This window comes from Prionailurus bengalensis, chromosome A1, assembly GCF_016509475.1.
Source record: "Prionailurus bengalensis isolate Pbe53 chromosome A1, Fcat_Pben_1.1_paternal_pri, whole genome shotgun sequence".
Lineage (NCBI taxonomy): Eukaryota > Metazoa > Chordata > Mammalia > Carnivora > Felidae > Prionailurus > Prionailurus bengalensis.
Genome location: NC_057343.1, coordinates 52,085,192 through 52,101,440, shown reverse-complemented (window position 1 = coordinate 52,101,440; position 16,249 = coordinate 52,085,192). Strand labels below are relative to the sequence as shown.

The window sequence follows — 16,249 nt, the reverse complement described above, 5'->3', positions numbered from 1 at the left end:
AACAAGTTTGACTTCAACAGTAATTACACTTCAAAGGCATGCTTAAAAATTCCCTTTTATAGAAGCTGTTTTTCTCTTAGACCTAACTGCTGTGGCTTTAATCAAATGTAAGGACAGTGAAAGTGGCCACAGAATGTGAGGAGTCAGCCTCTGTCAGAGTCAGAAAGTCCTAATTTAACCTGAAAAGAACAAGGGAAAAGAATGACCTAATAATCTGCTCATGATGTGATATTGTCATGCAGATTCTAAACAGCTGCTTCAAGTTGGACTACAGCCACCCCTGCAAGCCAGGACACCCAGCTAGAGGAATTTCCAAGTTCTACATGGCAATAATGTGGTAAATTAAGGGGTAACTGGGTGGCTCAGTCGGTTATGCATCCAACTCTTGATCTTGGCTCAGGTCATGATCTCACAGTTTGTGAGTTTGAGCCCCACATCAGGCTCTGTGCTGACAGTGCGGATTCTCTGTCCCTCCCACATCCGCGCTGCCTCGCTCTCTCTCAAAAGAAATAAACCCTAAAAAAAAATGAGGTAGGTTAAGGAAGATGCTACAGAGTCCAATTTCTAGAAGAAACAGTCTAGATTATCTCATGTCTGAAAGTGTTTCCTCTTCAGAAAGGATAGACTGGATAACCAATAAGAACCTTCCTGCCTTTGACCATTTGGTATGTTAGGAAACACAGGCCCAGCAGGCTACTAGAAAACCCTGTACATTCCTGAACAGAAAAGTGTTGGAAACAGAATTTGGATAATCCTTCCTCTTCATCATCTCCTGGGCTAAAATACTTTCTTCCAATAAGGGACACAATGCATGTGCTTACAGTCCATGGCAGAAAAGGCCTCTGACCCACTAAACTTGAGAGGTGGTAGAAAGTAAATACACATAATTAAGAATTTTGACAAGGAAAAAAACTTATTTTTTTGGCCCTAGAAGTAGCTGCTGCATGATTTTACTAAAATGCCTGCACATGGAAGAACATTAAAATATATATAAAGGTATAAACAGGTATCTCTTTCCCTTTCCCATCCAGATCCCCTTTCCAGGAGTTTTGTTTGAGAAGCTGGGGACAATAATATAACTACTATGAAAGTGTAACCTCTTTTGTTTGTTTATTTTGAGAGAGTGTGTGTACCCACAAGCAGGGGAGGGGCAGAGAGAATCCCAACAGATCAATGCAGGCTCCATCTCACAAACCATGAGATCATGAACTGAGCCAAAATAAGAGTCCGACACTGAACAGACTGAGCTACCCAGGCGTCCCTGTAAGTGTAACTAGAAGCAGACAAATCAACCTCACCTTGTTGCCATCTGACTCCCCATAGTGAAAAAGGTTAGATATTTAGCCCATGTACTCTCTCTCTTCCCTTCCACTACCATCACAGTCCTATTTTTACATTGTCAAGGTTTACTGTATCTCCATTCTGTTCAATAGCTGTGATCAGGACAACTTTAAGGTCATCATCAAATGTTAAACCACACACAACTGGCATTTCAGTGTTCTGATAGACGCATCTTTACTGGAGAGCTGGGTATGGTCAGAAGACCCCAGGAAAAGGAAAGGAATTGTCTGGCACTAGGCCCCAAACCACTGGGTGAGAAATGTCACTAGCCTTGAGAGTCAACCCATTTTCTCCTTTCCTTGTTCCTGGCTTCTCCTGGGTCATCTCCACGGCCACTCTTCTTTAGGCCTCATGGATCTTCTTCCTTGTACTTTTCCCACCATTAAAACAGGGTGTGTAAAGTAAATTTTCTAAATCTTTGCAGAACTAAAACCCTCTTTCGTTAGTCTCCACAAATCTATGATTTGCCTGGGTACAGCATTATAGCTTGAAAGTACCTTTCCTTGAAACTGAAAGGACAAGATTCATTATTCAGCTAGCATCTAGTATCCCTGATGAAATGTCTGAGGCCTATGACACTGCAAACAACCTGTTTCTTCCTTTGAACATTTTTAGAATTTTGACCCTGGAAATTCAACCAGGATGTCTAGGGTTTAGGTCTTTTTTCATCTATCTTAGTTCATGCTGGGGAGTTGTCTTTCTTCAGCTCAAAGAAATTTTCTTGTATTCTTTCTTGCTCTCAACTGTCTGTTCCAATTTCTAGAACTGTTAAAGACTGGAGGTTTGGGACATGCCCTCCATGTGCCCTAGCTGCTCTCATGCTTCCTCTTTTGGGGGGGAGATTTCCTTATGGATAAGCTTGGTTCTTAGCCCTGTCCATCCCTATTCCAGTATTTCCAAGAAATTAAAAATGACTAAAAATAATGATTTGACTGCTGCTTTGCCCAGTAATGTTGTTTAAAGGTGTAGTATTCTCTTAAATCCAAGCAAATGGAGTTCTCTATTCCCTTAGTTTTGTTTCCTACAAAGTCAGCTGATCTATTCATTTTGTTCATGCTATTAGTTTTCCCAAAAAGCAAATGAGACTTGGTTCCTGGTCTAAATTTATGGATATGGACTATGTTAATCTGAATAAGTAACTGGCATGACTTTCTTCTGTACCAGTACAGCTATTACCCCAACAGGCCTCCAACTGAAAACATGGACAATAGGTACTATGTCAATGCCTGGATTATTCCAGAAGCAAGCTTCCCGTGAGGTGCCTAGACATGCAGTGGCAGAGTGGCTGAGGACTCCAGCAGTGCAAAGGAGGGAGGTCTTGATCCTTGGAATGCTGTACAAGTTCATCTAACAGCGCCCCCGCCCCCAACCTTCTCAGTCTAAAGTGGGCATTACAACTCAAGTCGCCTCATGCCTTGCTTCTCAGTTAGGGGTAGGAAGCCCATGCTGAGACTTCTCTCCCTTCTTTAAGAACAGGTATCTGGTTTTACCCTGAATATTCTTGGAAGTTTGCACCTGGTTTCTTCCAGACTTTGCTCCATGTGCCTTTTCCCTTTGTTGATTTTGATTTGTATCCCTTTGTTTTAACAGATCCTAGCTTTGAGTACAAATATACACTGAGTCTTGTGAGTGTTTTTAGTGAATTACTAAACTGGGGCAGGGGGGTCATGGGGATGCCCAACATACTAAGTGAAATCTGAACACCATAAACTCCAAAAAATCCATGCCAAGACACATCATACGGAACTACTGAAAACTAAAGATAAAGAAAAATCTTGAAAGCAGTCAGAGAGCAGTGACACGTTACCCAGGAACGTTACTGAGGAACACCCATTTGAGCAACAGTGGATTTCTCATCAGAAACCACAGAAGCCAGAGAAGCAGCAGAGCCTCTTTCAAGGAAAGGCCCGCCAGCTGCGCGTTCTGGGTCTGGTTGACCAACTCACCAGGAATGAAAGAGAAACAGCCTCAGACAAAGGAAAACTCAAAGAATTTGTTGCTAGCAGAGCCACCCTCAAATACTGGCTAAAGAAGGTTCTTCAAATCGAAAGGAAATGGTAAGAGAAGGGGTCTGGGGCACCAAGAAGACAAAACAAGACGAAAACAGAACTCTGGGTCCAAAGAAGAGACCATCTTTTTCCTCATGGCTTGCTAAATTATATTTGATGATTGAAACAAAAATTATAATACCATCTGATAATGATATTTAAAGTGGAGGAAGTTACACTGAGTGTTGTATGGAAACCAATTTGACAACAAATTATATTTAATATAACGAGATAAAAATAAAAGTGGGGGAAGATAAGATACCTAAATGAAAGTGAGGTTTCCATATTTCACTCAGAGTGGTAAAATGTTGGGGCGCCTGGGTGGTTCAGTTGGTTGAGTGTCCAACTTTGGCTCAGGTTATGATCTCACAGTTTGTGAGTTCGAGCCCCACATCGGGCTCCACACTGACAGTACAGAGCCTGCCTGGGATTCTCTCCTTCTTCTTCTCTCTCTGCCCCTCTCCCCCTTGCATGCACATGAGCTCTCCCTCTCTCAAAATAAACTAAAAACAAACAAAAAACAAGATAATTCAGTTAACCCTCTGACACTTTCCTCTTCACAGTCATGTCACTCCTTTGTTGAAAACTATCCAAAGGATTCCCAACCATCTTAAGACAAAGTCCAGAATCCTTAAGTGCCCTGAAAACCCTGCCTCTCATTTCATGCAGAATCACCAAACACCAGGCTCACGTTTTCCCCCCGCTCCATTTCTCTCCACCACACTCCCACTGCAACAGTCTGCTGCTCCCTCTCACGTCTGGAGTCTCACCCCATCTCAAGATCTCTCCACATGCTGTTTCTGTGGTCTGGCCACTCCCTGCCCCCCGCCAGAATTACCTGCTCAAATCTTGCTGACTTACAACAAACATGTCACATCCTTGGGAAAGCATACCCCTTCCACTTGGGCCCACTAGCACCATCAGGCCTGTTTTAAGAGAAGGGAAGAAAAAAAGAACCAGAGCTGCTATCCGTGCAGTCAGTTATACCAGACTGCGTGTTCCCAGCGCAAGGTACTGAGTTCGTCTTGCCACCGTACCCCTCATATGTAGCACTGTGCTTGCAGGTAGCAAGTGCTCAATTCATTTATTTCATGGTTAAGCATTTGAATCGTCTCTCTAATCAAGGCCCCATGATTCCAAAAAGGAGAATCTACTAATTCTTGCCTAAACTGGCTATTCTGTAGAGGTCCCAAGAAATAGACATGAACATCTACCAAAATAAAGTTTCACTGCCATAGAAGCAAATTCCATCATCAGAGTACTATAAAAGCAGTAAACAACTACTGTGGGAGAATGTCTATTGTTTTACTTTTTCCTCTTTGGGGTAAGAAAATAACATGTCAGTTATATATTCATTACAACAAACATGAACTGTCATAAGCTGCTTATTTCACTACTGCTTATTTTAATAACTTTCTTGTGGTGGAAATGCAAAATAAAAACAGAAAACCACAGAGAAACACATGTAACTGATAAAGGAAAAAGAAGAAAAGGAAACATCCATGTTGCTGGATATAATGGGATAGAAACAGCAAATTCCATAGGATCACAATCCCTATTAATTTGCTACTTACTGTACATCATTCCCAACACTGAAGGAAACGCAGTGGGACTTTTCCGAACATCTGAGCAAAGCAAAGATGTGATGAAAGCCCACAGCCATGACAATGTGTCTTCAATTTCTAGCACACAGGAATAATAAATAGCAAATGTCAAGACACCCTGTCTCTGCAAATTTCAGTAGGATTCCAGATTATTTTCCCAATGAGAAAGGGACTCCTTTACAAAGCTTACCTAAAATGAACTACACAGACTAAGTTTTAATTTTGTGTTCCCAATTTGACAGAGCACCTCAAGACTGGAAACATGAGCTGATGAAGATACTATCTCGGGCCAGGCAAGGAGAAGCTGGACAGATTCCAGGAGACAGACACTTGATAAGTCTCCTAATGTCTCAGTTCAATCTGTGCAGCTTTCAACAAATGAAAAGGCCACCTTCAGAGCACTGGATTCGTCGACAACTTTCTTTTCCATTGGCTAAATTTAGAGAGGGATACTACCTCATAACAACTAAGAATAGAAACTGGTATCATAGGAAGATGAAAGAAAAACTCAATAAAGAAGCAATATCTGTTTACATTTGCTTAGCATATAATCCCAGAGGAAATGAGAGATTGCTCATAAGGAAACACAACCCAAGATAGTAATTGTGTAGGGCTACACTATTTGTGAAAACTATACCCACACTCCTCAAATGTGACCTGTCCTGATTCAATAGTTATGGATATTCAAGTATCTCCAGGCAAGATAAGCTTTTATTAACCGGCCCCAAATTAAGTGAGCCACATATTGGGCATCTCAAATTACTCAGATAAGCTCTTTTATCATTATTTGGTTATTCAACGTCCCAGCCTCATGACACAGACTCACCACCGACTCTAGATAAGCCTTATTTCAATTTAGGATATCGCAAGAGCCCATGCTACCCATGAAAGTTCTAGAGATGTTTGTTACGTACAGTCTAAAAGGGTGGGGGAAGTGGGGAAAAAGAAGAGCAGAAATGGAACATATATAGACTTAAGAAGAAGCATAAAACAAAAAAGCTAATGAAGTTGCCTTAACTTTCTACTATTCTTAAATTACACTCAAAACTTACCAATTTGAGATCCTAACTCTAATAAAATATGTTTATTTATAGGTAGAGAAAACAAACCTACCCCCTCCCAAAGGAAAAAAAAATGCTATTGGTTTTCTATAAAGTGTAAACAGCCAAACGAAGAGGGTTCCCTGTATGTTTTGGCTCACATTCTGAATAAGAAACTGCATAGCAGGAATGTGTCCACGTATGTACACAGCATTTCACATTTACCAAAATAATTTCAAATTTAACATTTCCTGAAACCTTTCTAATAGGCCTGTGAAATCTGTGAAATATCCCCACTTACAAGGCAAGACATGGAAACAAGTGAAATGCTTTCTGTCTTTTCTTATTTAAACTATACCAATGAGCGATCACCTCACACCTGTCAGATTGGCTAGTATCAAAGAAAAAAAAAGTAATCACAAGTGTTGGTGAGGATGTGGAGAAAAGGGAACCCTTGTGACTACTGGTGGGAATAAATATTGGTGCGCCCACTCTGGAAAATATCATGGAGTTTCCTCAAAGAATTAAAAATAGAAGTACCATACAGTCCAGCAATTCCACTTGCAGGTTACCCAAAGAAAACAAAAACACTATTCAAAAATATATATGCACCCCTACGTCCACTGCAGTATTATCCGCAACAGCCAAGATACAGAAGCAACCTAAGTGTCCACTGATAGACAGATGGACACAGAAGGCGTGTACACACAACAAGATATTACTCAGCAATAAAAAAGAAGGAAATCTTGCCATTTGAGACAACAGGATGGACCCAGAGAGTATTATGCTAAGTGAAATAGGACACAGAAAGCCAAATCCTGTATGACTTACTTCACTTATACGTGGAATCTAAAAAGCAAAACAACTGAACAACACAGAAACAGACTCAAATACAGAGAACTGGTGGTTGTCCTCGGGAAGGAGTGGGAGGGGATGGGCAAAATAGCGGAAGGGAATTTTAAGAGGTATGAACTTCCAATTACAAAATAAGTCATGGGACAAGTGACGGTGACATGCTCTTAATCAGAATTAAGTAACACTGAGGCACTAGTGGGCACTATGTCTAGCTACTAAATCAAAAACCCTTCTACCATCTTCATTCACTCAACAATTAGCATTCAATACCTACAACATGACAGGAACTATTCTAAGCACTGGGAGGGTTATAGCAGCAAACAAAACAGACTCAAATATCTACCCCCAACACCATCATTTTAATGATACCATCATGTAATTGTTTTGGGTTGGCTAGTTGGATGCCATCGATAACACCAATGTTCAATTAGTTTCTTCGCTCATGTAAGACATTTAAATGTGTTCCAATTAATAAATCATAAAAAAACAAACATTCAGAACATAAAACATGTTTGACAATTTATTAAGCACTGGCAATTGGAAAGGAAACTGAAGTGCAGCCCTCCATTATCAGAGACACACACACACACACACACACACACACACACACACACACACACTCTTATACCCCTTACTTGAAAGAAGGCATATATGCATTAAAAATTAAGTAAAAAGATGCTCAAAAACAAGGCACTTCCAAATGGAAAATAACAAACACTGTTAGGACCATTTTCAACAGAGAAAAACCAACCAAGATATAGTGTTTTGTCTAAGAATGTATATTCAAATCAGGGTCCAATGTTTTTTTCTGGGGGGGGGGGGAGAAAATATTATTCTAGGCTTTCTTAATTTTATACGAATAGACTGTAGATTAAGAAGTACCAAAAGATTTAACTTTTGGCAATTACTTTCTTTTAAATGTCTATGTATTTATTTTAAGCGGGAGAGGGGCAAAAAGAGGGAGAAAAAGAATCCCAAGCAGGTTCTGAGCTGTCAGTGCAGAGGTCAACACAGGGCTCCATCCCACAAGAACCATGAGATCATGACCTGAGCTGAAATCAAGAGCTGGACACTCAACTGACTGAGCCACCCAGGCACCCCTAACTCTAATAAAATCACTTTTATTAGAGTTTTTTCACTTTTAACATTACTTTCTGTACATTATCAAAAAAGCCATTTACATTATTCAAATGTATCAGGAAAGAAACCTAATATTTAAGCTTTTATTATGTCTGCTTCACAAATATCTTTACTTACTGTCTACAACAACTCTACAAATTTAAGGTACGTGTAGAGGATGCTGGGAAAGCTTAAGTACCCGGCCTGTGTGGACTACTTGATATAGAAGACCTTATAAATTATGAAATTTGAGCATGAAAAGATCAGTTTGGAAAAGGGGAAAATAAGTTGGGGATCTACAATCAAAGTTTCAATTTAATTAATTTTCAATTAAAATATTAAGTGACTTGCTCAATTAATGTTTCCTTTGAGAATTTAGGAGCATTGGATACATATGAGTCATCTGTAGGGGTGTGTGTATACATATATGTATATACACATATATATGTATATATACACACACGGATATATACACATATACATATACGTATACACACACACACACTCACACCCTTACACCAAAAATAATTGTCCTATTGTATCTTAAACACACACGTTTAACCAAATTGCAAAACTGTAGCTGTGAAGACAAAGCATTTCTTTTAGTAGTATCTTGAAAAAGGTCTCAATGCAGGTGCTATCTCCCAATAAAACTTACACAAAACGTCCCTTTCTGTTCCTCATTTTCTTCAGAAAAACAAACTTTCTTCAGAAGGGTAGGATTTTATTTAATAAGCCTGTTCTCATAACCTCAAGACAAAATGTGAACACTTCCCATACATTCTCCCACAATTTACCAGGTTTTGTTACCTAGTTCCAGGGTCATGAGGTTGTCAGATACAGCATGAAGGACTAGGATGGCCCCCCGACAGAAAGCAGGCAGCAGGAAGAGAGCCAGGGGTCCTTCACAAAGTGACAATCAAAGTAAACTTATTGGCAACTACACAGAGAACCTTGGGAGAAACGCTACCCGAAGCAGCCACAGAAACTGAGCTTGACCAGCTCCTACGCAGATGTGCTCCCGGAGAAGTTTACTTCTTAAGCAGGGAAGACTGCTAACTTGCAACCAAGAAAACAGTACATGCTACATTCCTAGGGTCCAGGAAGGAATAAGGAAGGGATGTAGGACCAGGGGACTGAGGGGTAGAAGGTCCACCACAGAAACACCGGCTCCTCATAACTACGGACCCCCATCCACACATTCTACAGAGAGTTGGTCTCTAATTTTTGAGTAATTTTCTTCCCAGAAGCATCAGGGTCAAGAAATAGAAACCAAATATCAACATATTTGCTAATTATGAAAGCAACATCTAATCTAAAGCCCAGGCTAGCAGAAAAGAACATTTACTTACCCCTTGGTTAACAAGTGAGAGAGATGGGAAAAGTGAGGCAGAAAGGGGAAAACACTTCCCTTTCAAAAAATCTAATCTGTCATCCCTCCTTGTCATGGCAGCAGATGGTCTTAGTGAACAGTCTTTAAATTCGGGGAGGGGGTGGGGAGCAGGTACAACCACTCATTTCCAACAAAAGGCAGTAAGTAAAACCTATTTTAATATAAACATGCTTGTGAATGGTAAAACAAGGCTGCAAACTAATACTTCAAAGGACACTGAAAAGAAAAGAATGATATGGTTGGTAAGGAAAGTGGTGCAAAGACTCCATTCCATCTGAAAATGTGCAAAACCAAAACTGAAATTTGCAGTAACTGTGACATTAGGCTCAAGAAGAATTAAACAGGGTGGCCTGGGTGGCTCAGTCAGTTGAGCATCCGACTCTCAATTTCAGCCCAGGTCATGATCCCAGGGTCGTGGGATTGAGCCCCATGGTGGGCTCGGTGTGGAGTGTGCAACCTGCTTAAGATTCTCTCTCCCTCTGTTCCTCTCCCCTGCTCACTCTCTCTACAAAATAAACAAAAATTCATTTATTTTAGCAACAGTAATCACTGTTCCCTTTTAGCTGGTGTGACCAATAAAACAAGGTCACTGTCCTTGGGCAATTTCTATTCAAATTAAAGGAAACAAACTTGCTCTCAAAGAAAATGCTCAATAAGAGTTGTTACTTGAAAATGTTGATTGCTCAAGACAGAAATGAAGTCTGAACAAAATGCTTTGTTAGAATTACTTGTAAGTTCTAAAATATGGAATGTTTACATAATCCTAATTAAATATTCATGTGACGATATGAATAGTTAAAACCATAATTTCTGTTACCTGTTAATCAGCTATCATTGACAAAGGATCCCCTTCATTGGAAGCCAGTAGGAATTCTTCGATATTGAAGACTATCAATTCCTCTCTATTCTCTTAGAAAACCACACTAGATGTTCTAAGGAACCTCCATACTGTTTCCCATGGTGGTGGCACCAGTTTGCATTCCCATCATCAGTGCACCAGGGTTCCTTTTTCTCCACATTCTCATCAACACTTGTTTCTTGTTTTTTGATTTTTAGTCATTCTGACAGGTGTCAGGTGATATTTCATTGTGGTTTTAATTTGCATTTCCCTAAGGAGTGATGTTGAACACCTTTCATGTGTCTGTTGGCCAGATATCTGTAGGTCTTTAGCAAAATGTTTAATGGGGTCATTCCTCTGCCCATTTCAGTTGGGTTTTTGGTGTTGAGTTGCAGAAGTTCTTTATATATTTTGGATAGTCACCTCTTTTTGGATATCATTTGCAAGTACCTTCTCATTCAGTAGGCTGCGTTTTTGTTTTGCTGTGCAAAAGCTTTTCATTTTGGTGTAGTCCCAATAGTTTAATTTGGTTTTTCTTTCTCTTGCCTCAGGAGGCAAATCTAGAAAAAGGTTTCTATGGCTGATGTCAAAGAAATTATTGCCTGTGTCTTCTTCTAGGAATTTTATGGTTTCAGGTCTCACAGTTTAGTTCTTCAATCCATTTTGAGTTTATTTTTATGTATGGTGTAAGAAAGTAGCTCAGTGTGATTTTTTTGCATCTAGCTGTCCAGTTTTCCCGACACCGTTAATTGAAGAGGTGGTCTTTTCCCCATTGTATATTCTTGCCTCTTCTGTCATAGATTAATTAACCATAAAGCATGGATTTATTTCTGGACTCTCTATTCTGTTCCATTGATCTATGTGTCTATTTTTGTGCCAGTACCATACTGTTTCAATTACTATAGCTTTGTAGTATAGCTTGAATCTGGTATTGTGATACCTCTAGCTTTGTTCTTTTTGAAGATTGCTTTGGCTATTCGGGGTCTTTTGTGGTTCCATACAAAGTACAGGATTATCTGTTCAACTTCTGAGAAAAATTTTGTTAGTATCTTGATGGGGATATTACAGTACATCTATAGACTGCTTTGGGTAGTATGGACATTTTTAACAATATTGGTTCTTCCAATCCAATACCTTTTATTTGTGTCATTTTCAATTTCTTTCATCAATGTTCTATAGTTTTTGGAGTGCATATGGCTTTCAGGTCCTTGGTTAAGCTTATTCCTAGGTATTTTATTATTTTTGGTGCCAACTGTAAATGGGATTGTTTTCTTAATTTCTCTTTCTGCTGCTTTATTATTAGTGTATAAAAACACAACAGATTTCTGTACATTAATTTTGTATCCTGTGACTTTACTGAATCCATTAATCAGTTCGAGTAATTTTCTGGTGGAGTCTTCACGGTTTTCTATATATACTATCATATTATCTGCAAATAGTGAAAGTTTTACTTCTTCCTTACCAATTTGGATGCCTTTTATTTCTTTTTATTGTCTGACTGCTGTGGCTAGGACTTTAAAAATAGAATTACCCTATTATCCAGTAATTCCAGTAAAAAATAGGTATTTACCCAAAGAACACAAAAACACTAATTTGAAAACATATGTACTATTGTGTTTAATGTAGCATTATTTACAAAAGCCAACATATGGAAGCAACCCAAGTGTCCACTGATAGATGAATGAAGATATGGTATATATAGAATGGAAGATTACTCAGCCATAAAAAATGAAATTTTAACCATTTGTAACAACATGGATGTTGAGAATAGAATATAATGGTAAGTGAAATAAGTCAGAAAAACAAATACTATATGATTTCACTCATATGTGGAATTTAACAAACAAACAATGAAAAAAAAAAAGACAAAGAAACAGACTCTTAAATACAAAGAACTGGTGATTACCAGAAGAGAGGTAGGAGGAATGGGTGAAACAGATAAAGGGGATTAAGAGTACACTTTTTTTTTTTTAATGTTTATTTTTGAGAGAGAGCACGAGCAGGGGAGGGATGGAGAGAGTGGGAGACAGAGAATCCCAAGCAGTCTCCTCACTGTCAGCACAGAGCCTGACATAGGGCTCAAACTCATGAACAGTGAGATCATGACCTTAGCCAAAATCAAGATTTGGACACTTAACCAATTGAGCCACCCAGGCGCCCCAAGAGTACACCTACTTTGATGAGCCCTGACAAATATATAGAATTGTTGAATCATTATACTGTGCACCTCAAACTGGTAATTATACTTGAACAAACAATAAAATTCAGTTAAAAAAAACACACTAGAATGACAGCTAAACTCAAAAGTCTTCTAAACCTACAAGTAAGACCAAACAAGAAAAGAGACACTATCAGTCTAAGAAGGTCATTTCACTGACAAACGGAAAATAGATAAACATTAGGTAATGGGCTTGGGTTTTGACATTCTCTGCTCCAAGGTCCCAGAGTGGGGGATAAGCCAACAAGAAACTGGAATGTTCTAGAATTGAATGTGCAGGATACCACACACCCTTCCCTCCCTGAAGGCATGGAGCTTCAGAGTAAAGCAAAAACAAGATGACTGCTGGGAAGTCTTTAGGAAAACACTCCCTCTCAACTCCCCAAAGAGCTACCCCTCTCCTGCTGTTATCAAAGACAGGTTCCATTGCTTAAATAAACTGAAGTAAAAAGCTACTGGAGTTAAGATACCTTACACAAATAACAGTACCTTACAAAACCAGGAGGACTGAGTAAAGGTGTGCATGCTAGAAGGTAAATTCAGCGACGGCATGGACTTAACACCTGTTTGGTCCCTGCTGCACCCCCATTCCCTCATTCCCTACAATGGTGCCCAGCACATGGAATGAACTTAATATGCAGCAAAGAGGTTTCGAAGAGGAATTTTTACAATCTCCAAGAAAGTAGAATACCAATATCATGGCAGAAAACAGAAGAGAAGAATATAAAATCTGAACATCAAAGCAGGCAATTCAACATTTGACTTAAAAGGAGTGTCTAGAATGAAAGAATAGAGAAAACTGGAGGAGAGGATGGATTTACAGAGAAATAACACAAGACATTTTGTAGAGCTAAAGTTTCCTTGTTGAAAGTGCCCACTAACTATATAGCACAAAAAATGAAAATTTCAAAGTACTAGGAATGAAGAGATTCTAAAATTATATCTAAAAGGTATTTTAAAGAGAAAGCTCACAGGAATCAGAAATTAGAATGGTACGAGGACTTCAACAGCAATCCCGAAGCTAAAATATAATGGAGCCATGTCTCCTAGACTCTGCTGGAACTGGTTTCTAACCTAGAGTTCTACACCTAGCTCAAAGAATAATCAAGATCAAAGATATAATTCAGACACTTTCAGACATAGGAGGCTCTCAAAGTTTCTGTCTCCCATATCCTCATTTCTCTTCTACTCCCCCAAAAAGGCAAGAGGAGAATGAATTTTCCCCAAAGAGGGAATATAAGGAAAAGGAAGTTTGCATCCAGGAAACAGGCACTGTGACACTGGAAAGGGGACAGGATCCGCAGAACGAGGGTAAGAGGAAGTCCCACGAGAGCCGCATGGGCCTGCGGAGAGCCAGTTCAGAGCACATCGTGGGCCAGCCGAGGGCACTACCAGGAGGAACGGCTGGAAAAACAAAGGGAAATAAAACCCTTGGTGGATTTGTATGTCTAGCTGTACTGAGGATGGTTCATTTGGAGTGTGTGGGGTTAAATTAACGACAAAAACCAAAACCAGCAAGTAAGGGTCCTTTTACTTTTAACTCCAGAAAAAAACCAAAAGATTAGATGAAAAAACAATAAAATGTTGCATGACCTAGATAAGATTATTTCTGTTGTAATCAATATTAAACAATCTATTTAAAGATTGGCAAAAAGCTACATGGGAAGATGTGCAGAGAAAAGGTGTAAAGGGAAGAAGGTAGTAAAAAGAATTAAACCTTCACAACTCAAAGCAAGAAGTTGACAACTTATAGGTATGGGAATTTAATGAGAGATAAATAGCAAAACCAAAACAAATAGCTTTTGTTAAGTAACTGAATCTGGGTAATCAAATGGGCATGAGAGGTGGGTAGGAATATGCTATTTTCCCTGTAATACTCATAAGAGTAAATCTAAATGATAGATTGCTTTATAAAATATAAGTTAAATTTCAAAAACAAATTTCATCCAATGAACAACCTACTGTAATCAGTGACTTCTTATCTCCTAAGGGGGTTATGGATCTTTGGAACAAAACCATTTAGTCTCACAGCAAAAGAGGATTTAGATTTATACACAAATTTCACAAAACACTAATGTAGGTTTTGGAAAGCTAGTTCTCTGCTTAAACTCTTACATGAAATTTAAATTCATTACATTATGAATAAAACTACAGCACATTAAATCTTGTCCTCATGACCTCACAGTTCTGCTTTAGCCGCCTGTCAGTGAAAGGAAAATTAGATAATCAGGCACTTAGTCTCAATTCTCAAAAGCAGCCACCAATAAGGATTATTTACATTAAACTTAACAAAGCCTCTATTTTTCTTAAATGTTTATTTGAGAGACAGAACACATGAGGGGGGAGAGAGGGAGAGAGGGAGAGAGAGAGGGAGGGAGGGAGGGGGAGGGAGGGAGGGAGGGAGAGGGAGGGAGAGAGGGAGGGAGGGGAGGGGAGGGGAAGGGAGGGAGGGAGGGAGAGAGGGGGAGGGAGGGAGGGAGAGAGGGGGAGGGAGAGAGGGAGGGAGGGAGGGAGGGGGAGGGAGGGAGGGAGAGAGAGAGAGAGAGAGAGAGAGAGAGAGAGAGAGAGAGAGAGAATCCCAAGCAGGCCCTCGCTGTCAACAGAGAACCAGATGTGGGGCTCAATCCCACAAACCTTTTGACCCTGAGCTGAGCTGAAATCAAGGTGCCACCCAGGTGCCCCCAAAGCCTCTATTTTTTTTAAGTCAATCTTGTATGTAAATCTACCTTGTGTGCAAATGAACTAAAGCAGGGGTCACAAACTAAGGCCTGGGTAGCCCAAGTCCAACTCATCCCTAGTTTCATACCTCAGTGTCCACTCCAGTTCCTACTCCAGTCTCTGATCTCAGTGTCCACAGATAAAGGTTTACTGGAACTGAGCCTTGCTCATTAACGTTTGCATTTATGGCTGCTTTCTACTGAGGGTAGAGACCGTGCGGACTGCAGAGCCTAAAATATTTACTATCAGGTCCCTTTCAGAAAAAATTTGTTGATCCCTCAACTAAAGGATTCTAGTTCTGAATTTCATTTGAACTTTACTTCAAATGAAACTGAGCCAAATTCATATATAAGAGTGTCCATATAAAGAGTAGTTGAATCAAGAGATGTTTGAATAAGGAACCTTAGAGACAGTCAACATAACCCTTTAAAAAGCCCAGAGGGACTTAATGGTTTGCTGAGGGTCAGCTAGGTAGATGAACAAAGTCTCCTAACTCAGATGGTTGCTATCTTAGATAAGCATCTGTCACCAAAGCTTTAACCCTAATACTTCTCCTTTGTTCCTACCCCACTCTTCAACTAATTACTAAATAAGTTATTTCGTTTTAGTTACAATGTTAATAAAATGTGCCTTTTAATTTGATGTTTCCCAAATATTTAAAACAGATTTCTGTTGATATTCAGTCATGGCTGTGCCAAAAAAAGCAGAAGACTGATTAAGGACAGTCGTTAGGGTCAAGGAGACCCAGGTTCTGGCTCTGCCCCTCGGTGTCACTCTGGCCCCAGTAACCCTCTTAACTGCCCTCCACTCCACCTGTCCCTTCTCTAGGAGTGGGTATAGTGCCCACTACAGATGAGTGTGGTTAGGCTGAATAAAATGAAGGATGTCAAGAACCTAATGCACTGACTGTCACAGAATTAAGAGCTCAAGAAATGTCACCTTTTATACTTTGTCTCCTGTCCAAAATTTGATAACCATCGTTATCCCCGAAAGGCTGCATAGGTGATGTTCTCAAACTACAGTGTGCGTAAGAATCACACTGGTGAACTTGTCGGTGCAGATTCCCATGACCCTA

The 16,249-nt window shown here is 39.7% G+C and overlaps 1 protein-coding gene across 2 annotated transcripts in view; it reads right to left on the bottom strand.

Annotated features, from left to right (window-relative positions):
• The window catches only part of SLAIN1 (SLAIN motif family member 1), a 62,177-nt gene that overhangs the window by 30,628 nt on the left and 15,300 nt on the right, over positions 1–16,249 (bottom strand). The window lies entirely within an intron of this gene.